This window comes from Sturnira hondurensis, unplaced genomic scaffold, assembly GCF_014824575.4.
Source record: "Sturnira hondurensis isolate 20B ecotype Veracruz unplaced genomic scaffold, ASM1482457v3 Scaffold0010128, whole genome shotgun sequence".
In the NCBI taxonomy this organism is placed as follows: Eukaryota; Metazoa; Chordata; class Mammalia; order Chiroptera; family Phyllostomidae; genus Sturnira; species Sturnira hondurensis.
In genome coordinates this window covers 17,896,781-17,904,878 of record NW_028082759.1, presented here as the reverse complement: position 1 = coordinate 17,904,878, position 8,098 = coordinate 17,896,781, and the positions used below count along the sequence as shown (strand labels likewise).

Here is an 8,098-nt window from a genome sequence, read left to right as displayed (position 1 = left end):
TTTGCAGGAGAAAGGCCCCTCATTTCGTAGTCTACCCAGGGTCTAGCAGCACATGAGGAAACCCGCGCGTAAATATGGACATAGTTCTCCGCGCAGCCCCAGCGACTCGAAGACAACAATGAAAAAACTATTCCGGCTCCTGTGACAAAGGTGATGGGCCGGATCTAATTAGGGATTAAGTCTGCAACTCCTAGTACATACCCAGCGCCTTGGGAACTTGACAAGCTGCCCTCACTCCGGGGTCCCCGGGAGAAGCAGCGCTGCGTCTGATCGCGGAGGGGGCAGCGGGGGTACTTGCCCACCGCGAGCCACTTAGGACGGCGCTAATGAACCGGGAGGCCCTCTAAGAGGGCGCTGGAGCGACGGTGTCGATTTCCCTTTGTTGTGAGCACATCGGCCAGAATCTCTGCAGGGGCGGTGACTTGTCAGCAAGGAGACAAGTTGCTAGGTAACCAAGAACTATGAGGAAAGCCCCCTCCCCCACCCCCGGGGAATCTGCGTGCCAAGGGGACCCCAGGAAGGATTAGGCTGTTAAAACACAAAGCCACGACAGCCTCTAAGATGGCAAGATGAAGTACTACCTGAGGAGAGCAGGCTGCTACTTTTTGTTTGTTTTTCGAAGGAGAAGGCTGGGTGGAAGAGTAGGGCTGAGATCTAGGAGCCGAAGAAGTAAGGAAAGGAGGAGAGAGTGGTAACAAGGGAGAGATGGAGAAGACAGGGGGAAAGAAAGACCCCATAACAGGACGGTGCGGGGGCGAGGGGACCGGGCCTCCGTGCGCCCCGGGGCCTCGGAGGACCGGAGCGGTCTCCGGGAGGACACAGGCCGAACTGCGCACGCTCTCCAAAGCAGCCCAGCAGGTCTTCCGGGGAAACTAGTTGGAAATTCAGCCAGCCCCACCCGGAGGCCTCCTGCGCCAGGACCTGTGTTCCAACAAGCCCTCCAGGTGGACCCAGAAACACACGGAAGTTGGAGAGCCCCGGGCTGCACGGGAGTAGGAGGCTATGGAAGGGGCGAGGGGAGGGTGTCAAAGCACAGACTGCATTCGAGTCCACTGAGCGAGAACTTCACTCACGCGGGGCCATCAGGGAGCGGGGCTGGGGCTCAGCCTGAACTGGGCTCTCCTGCAGCGGACGTGGGTGGGGGGATGGGGCGCTGGCAAAAAAGTAGTGGAGGGTTTGGGGGGAGAGTCCTAGGCCGTTAGTGTTCACTGACAAACCTGTGTGACAGGAGTTGGGAGCGAACCTCCCACAGAGACTGGGAGATGGAGGAGCCGGAGCCTTTGATGGAGTCGGGTCCCAGAGGTCCCAGAGGAAGCCATTCTCTGGGCTGCAAACTCATAGAGGCTTTTCAAAAAGCTTACACGCATCTCCGAGGCACGGAGAAACAATTTGCAATGACAAGTTCTCTAATGAAAATCTCCACGAAAACGGAGGTCAGGTGGCTAGCCAAGCTGGAAGCGAAACCAGAAAAGCCAGCATTGGAGCGGCCTGTGACCAGCAGAGGCAGGGTTTGACTCCATCTCTGGGCGCTTTATTCAGGTGCAGACCATCTGAGAAGAGGCCCGGTTAGTACCCTAACAGACCGTCCTTTCAAGCCAGCTTTTTAATAGGAGGTGGGGGGGGGGGAGAAGTGTGGATAAGGGATTTGGAATTCAGGAAAGAGGTTCATCAGATAAAAGCAATTTCCCTAACGTCGTTTCACCCTCTGACCTGTGATTTTCTTCATCTGAGACCTCTGTCCTGTGTCCTGGGTGGCAGACTGTCTCTCCCTGGAACACAGTGGTTCGGATTCCACCTCGATTGCTCACGGTCTCTTCTGGAGCACAAGGGTGAAACTGCCTGTGGTCCCCCTGCAGTGAGGGTGGGCCGTACCTGTGGTTCCTGAAACAGTAGCTTTTACACATGTTAACTACGAAGGTCATTAACTGTTACCTAAAGCTAAAGTTTCCCAACTCTTGAGCTCCCCCATGGGAAGGAAGGAATGGAAGGCCGCCTCCGTGAGGGGGAAGGGAGGCCCTGGGCATGGTCCAGCCAAGCTTGTCCCCTTTGTGAACTGAATTGAGTGCTCTCTAAATTCTCTTTTCTCTTTGTGATTGTCATCCAGCACCACACTCTGTGCTACCAAACTCTGGTGGAGGTGACAAGAATGAACGAGAGCTCGGCCCAGAAGGTGACTTCATCAGGGTGGTGGGGCGGACTGGTGGGATGGGTCCAGAGCACCAGCCTGTGAGCAGCCTCCTCCCAGCTGTGCTGGCTTCATTTCCTTCTGGGGAAAAGGCCCAGACGGACAGGCAGGGAGGGCAGCCTGGCTTCCAGTTGCTTGCTTCTCTCCTATTTGCTTGCTTCTCTCCAAAGGTTCTCTGAAGAGCCGGTAACGTTTGCTTGGAAGAGAGTGGCTGAGGTTAAGATAACATGTCAGCCTAAGCCAGGTCTCTCTGCCGCACAACAGCTGCAGCTGCCCTAGGCGACCTCGGAGGGACTCGGCCAAGATGAATTGCCTTCTGAGACAGATTTATTGCCAGGCTTCGTGCCTCCCGCTGTGGAGTTCCGGGGGCACGGCCACCCTTGTCTTTGGGCTTTAGAAGTCCTCCCAGAAAGGCTGGCTTTCTTCCCTTCCCCATTGTCTGCTGTGTCCACGGTAGCTGGTGACTGATTGGGGTCGAGCTGTTCCAAAGGACAAACAGCCTTTTGCTAGTGACCTTTTAGATAACCTGCCTTTTGTGTGTGTGTGTGTGCTTTTTCTTGGAATGCTATGGAGACAGCTGCTCTGGAAACCCAGCCAAGAGGCCTGGTATGGGGCCGTGACTAACGTGTGTGGGAGGCCGTGCAGGCCCTCCTGGCCACCCCTTCCCCCCAGTATCCTTGCTCAGCTGGCCTGCCTCCTGCCCAGAACCAGCAGGTGTACTGCTGGGGCTGTCAGGGCTGCCGGCCTCAATGCCTCCAATGCTCCCACCTGGCTCACCTGAGCACTAGTGTCTCCTACAGCCCACCCGTGTGTGAGATGGGCCTGGGCCCACCCAATGGTAGAAGGTTAGGACAATGTCCACTGTTACTTGCTTATTACTTTCCCCAGACTGTGGGCTTCTCAGGGCAGGGCTGAGCCCCATCAGGTGCCCGTGTCAACATAGCAGTAAAAGAATGAATGGATTGCCCAGGACGCCTCTTGTCCACTCTGCCATGGCCTCTTCCCATCTTTGACTCCACCCACGGAAGTGTTTCTGAGCTCCAGAGACAAAAAGAGTTGAGCTTCCATTCCCCTGCTTTGAGAACTTCTGTCTGAAGAATCCTCAGAAGATTGCCGATCTTTGTAATATTGATGGGCATTAGTTTAATTTTAAAAAAACTATACCAATAGGGAAAAGCATCATGTAGCACATGGTAAGTTTTTTTTGGGGGGGTGGGTAAACTGCTAACAATGCCATGCATACAGGGAAAGTGCCCGTTTGTGAAAAAAGTTTACAGAATGGTCACACCCACATTTTAGAGTCATGATAAAGGATTAACGGATCCGCATCATACATAATTCACCGAGGGAATTATTTTGTGAGCGCTGACTGTGTGCTTGGCGGGACCTGGCCCGACACAGGAGTGCTGAGCCCTCGCCGAGCACCCCCTGCAGGGCTCTGTCAGCGAGCTGCCCTGACCGTGAGCAGAGCCCGAGGAGCCTGGAACTGCGCTCATGAAAATAACGTTCCCAGGGCCAACGGTATGAAGAGGCGTATTTAAAAGACACTGTTCTAAGTCAAAGTAAAACAGCACCATTCAGTGGTTCCCACTTTCAACAGTTCTTCCTGTAGAATGAAGACATTTTCCTTAGGACATAAACTCTGAGAACGGCTGAAGAAGAAGCTGGAGACACATGGCTTTGAGCCTTCAGAGGGAAGGCTGGAAACGGCCATATCCCTCCAAAGTGTCTTCATCCCATCGAATCCTAAGGGGCAGGCGGGGATGCTCTCGGAAGCATTTGCATCGCAAAGCAGGCTGGAAACTGGCCTCGTTCAGACAGACACCCCTGGCAGGGCCACCCTCTGTCGCCCACCCTTGTTGGCAGCTGAGACCTGATGGCGATAAAAGAGCCAGCCACGTGAGCCATGCAGCTGAGAAGGAGCCTCTGAGCTGCTCCACTGTTTAAGTAATTAATGCAGCACCCCGCCCCCCGCCCCCAGGTTAGAAGTGAAAGGAGGAGGGTGGGTGAGTCTGTGAGCGACACTGGCTGATACACACTGGGGGTCCATTATATGAGACGCCAGGTACCCTCCTGCTTGCTGCTTGCAGTTCTTCCAGCCTCTGTGAATCCTTCCTAATCCCCGTCGGAGGGGCACAGCCAGGCATCTCCGCACAGCGGCCTAGTGAGTCCTTGACAACAGCAAAGATTCCAAAGCTGCTTCTGGTGCCGGCATCAATCAGAACCCCCCAAACCAAAAACTCCACGACTCCTCCACGGAAATTTAGTTATCTAAACTGGGTTATTTAAAAGCTAAGCGAACCTTTGAGAGGACTATGAAATGACTCAAGATTAGGGCAGAGAGCTCCCAACTCAAATAATTGCCTTTGTTCGAGGCCAAATATTGGCCTCATGCTGACAGCCAGCACCAGAAATCCAGGGGGTGGAGGGCAGCAGATAGGGGTGTGGGTGCAGGAGAGGGAGGAGGGTGGCCTGGCATTGTAGGAGCCAGGGTCCTTGTCGTGTGACAAATCCCCATATGTCACATTCCTCCTTTTCTCCCTTGCCCTGTCCAGGTATGCCTCTAGAGACAGCTACACAAGATAAGATGGTGAAGGAAAATTCAGGTTCAGGATCCTGGACAGGATACTGAACTTTATTTATTTACTCATTTATTTATAAGTTATTTTTCCTGTATCAGCCAGCTAATTTCGTCACAGTTCTGGAGGCTGAAAGTCTACAACCAATCTCCCGGTAGGGCTGGTTTTGGGTGAGAACTCTCTTCCTGGCTTGCTGATGCCACCTTGGCCTGCTGTCCTCACGTGGCCTTTCCTTCCCTCTATGCCTGCACCTCTGGTTCCCCTTCTTCTTCTATGGCCACCAGTCCTGCTGGAGCAGGGCTCCGCCTCTGTGACCTCACTTAACCCAATTACCTCCGCAAAGGTCCTGTCCCAGCCTGGATCCCATGGCGGGCGGGGACTTCGACAGACAGCTCTTAGGGAGGGCACAGTTCAGTGCACAGCTCGCCTCCTTTCCCTTCTTTCCCCCAGAACTCTGTCCAGATGTTCACTGGGGAAAGGACACAGCGGGCACTGCCCGAGGCACATGGTGGGAGAGCTGGGTGCCGGGAGCTGCCCTTTGTTAGGGTGTCCTGGAGGCAGGCGAGGGTGAAATAACTCAAATGCAGAGAAGAGCCGGATCCTGTCATGGATGCTGGATCTGAGTGGCCACTACACGGCCTCCTCCTCTCACCGCCAGCTTCGAGAAAAGGAGAGGCACAGGTCCTTCTGCCCACCTTCTCATCCCATCCCCTCCCCGCCTGGCCTGGCTCCTGCCACGATTGTGGGAGGGCCGAAAATGGCCCGGTAACTGTCTCCCTGGGTCACGCGGAGAGGCAAACACACTCCTGGTTTCTCTGCTCCTCTCACCCCGTGACACCCCCGGGACCCCTCTGAGCCCCGTGTGCGGGTGGATTCCCACACTGATCAACTCTGCAACACCCGCTGGGTGTCCTGTGATTCCCTTCGGGTCTGACGCTGCCTGAGGTTCAGGGCTCAGTCCTACAATGCTGCCCCCAATGCGGATGCCTGGCGCAAGTCCGGGCTGCCACCCGTGCTGCTGACCGACCAGCTGCAAATGGGAGGTTTCAGTAACCTCCCTTCTTTGGTCCAGATCATTTGCTAGAGCAGCTCACCAAACTCAGGAAAGCGATTGACCTAGATTACTGGTTTATTGCAAAAGGGAACTACTCAGAAACAGCCAGATTGAAGAGATGCACCAGGCAGGATACAAGGGAAGGGGCAGGCGTCTCCACCCACGCTGTGCCCCCGCGTGTCCAGCGACCTGGAAGCTCTCTGATCCCCACCCTTTGGGTTTCATGGAGGTTTCATTCCTAGGCCTGTTGGACTAAATCATTAGCCATTGGCGACTGATTCAACCTGCAGCCCCTCTCCCCTCCCTATTGTGTGTGTGTGTCTGAAAGTTCCAATTTTCTAGTCAAATGGTTGATCTCAAGGCAACAAGCCCCCATCTTTAAGGGCTTCCTGAGAGCCACCTCATTAACATACACCCAGGTGTGGTTGAAATGAGTTTGTTATGGCTAATAACACGTTCTTTTCACCTTTATAGCTCTGGAACTATCCCAAAAGTTTTAGAAGCTCTGTGTCAGAAACTGGGACAAAGACCAAATGCATGTGTCTTATTGTAAATCACAGCGTCCTATCCACACACTTCATTCATTCATTTGGCTGAGCATCACATTTACCCACAGCCCAGCCTCCCCAGCTCTGCATACCTGGGGCCTTGCCAACAAACAGATGTTGGTTCTTGGATCCTCTTTTCTACTAGACAGGGTTGTGGGATTGTACAGAAAAGTTTGCGTCCCTTGTATTTGAACTGGAAAAGCGCTTCTCAGATTTAAAATTTTTTTTTAGATTTTATTTATTTATTTACCTTTAGAGGGGAAGGAGAGAGGGAGAGAAACATCAATGTATGGTTGTCTTTCGTGCGTCCTCTGCTGGGAGTTGGTCTGCAGGGAACTGGCCTGCAACCCAGGCATGTGCCCTGACTGGGAATCCAACCGTGATCCTCTGGTTCGCAGGCCTGTGCTCATGATTTTTAAATATTTTGCTTATTTATTTAGAGGGGAAGGGAAGGAAAAAGAATGGGAGAGAAACATCAATGTGTGGTTGCCTCTCGCATGTCCCCTACTGGGGACCTGGCCTATAACCCAGGCATGTGCCCTGACTGGGAATTGAACCGGCGACCCTCTGCTTCACAGGCCCATGCTCAATCCACGGAGCCACACCAGCCAAGGTACACCTCTCAGATTTTAAACACCGTCACCTACATGGTGTCATTTCATCTTGGTTAGTCGGAACATGATACAGTCGTTAGAACAATTTCATGTGATTACACATTTTGAGGGAGGAAATTGGTGGCTCTTTTTATTAGGAAAATACCAAAAGGTGGGTCCCATGGTGGCAAGAGGTGTGAAAGGACAGCGCTGCTGCATGTGCGAATGTCCATTGCACATGAACTTGAGAGCGTGACCCTGGAGGCTGGTGATAAAGGGGGGACAGGGTCCAGATGACCTGGAGAGGGAGAAAGGTGGAGCAGAGCCTCTCTAGAGAGAGGGGAACTGCTTCAAACTGGCAGAGCTGGGGGAACCTAAGGGGGAAAGTGATCCTTGAGAAATTCTTGTTGAGAACCCCAGGATATTACGTGTGGTGCCCAGTTTTATTTCTAGCCTTATGCTCCGCTGTGGTCTCCTCTTTTACCCACACATATTTGGTCAGGTCTATTACACACAACAGCTTTGTGCCGGTGGGGCTTGGGGACGGAGGAGTCCCTGCCACCATGCGTGGAGGGGAGGGAGAGGACAGCAGGCAGAGAAGAGGACAGAACAAGCTAGACCCCATGCTCCAAGCCTTGCCAGGAGATGAGAGACCTAGACCCGTCAGAAGTCTTAGGATGGGCATTAGTCTTTCAGTCCATTTCAGTAGACAACTCATTCAACAGCCTGACCTCACAGACCCTCCCTTCATTCCCATTGACCTTGTTCTCTGGCCCACCTCAGTCATCACTCCCACAATCAGACCGCATGTCTGGTCATCAGTAATTGCTTCATCTCTCCTAAAGTTTTGATTTCAAACATCCTGATCCCTGGTTACCTTTATGTGTGCTTCCTGCTCACTTCCTGGAGCACTGCTGAGAGCCTTCGGGTTGCTCTTAAGCTCACCTCCAGCTCCAGCTCCTTCCATCCTGTTTTCCTGTTTTCCTTCCATCCATCTCCTTCCATCCTGTTTTCCTGGTAAAACTGCAGCCCACGCGAACTCCAGCTCTCCACCCAGCCCAGGCCTGTGCCTGGGAGCTGCAGGCTCCTGGGGCAAGTTGCCTGCCACCCCGATTGTTCTCGCTCTCCACTTATGGACT

At 53.5% G+C, this 8,098-nt stretch overlaps 1 long non-coding RNA gene across 1 annotated transcript; it reads left to right on the top strand.

Annotated features, from left to right (window-relative positions):
* The first annotated feature begins 1,245 nt into the window (after positions 1-1,245).
* On the top strand, positions 1,246-4,178 carry LOC118995271 (uncharacterized). The gene is made up of 3 exons (XR_005068239.1): positions 1,246-1,565; positions 2,105-2,170; positions 2,356-4,178. It is a non-coding gene; the product is annotated as an uncharacterized LOC118995271 (long non-coding RNA).
* Positions 4,179-8,098: the final 3,920 nt, after the last annotated feature.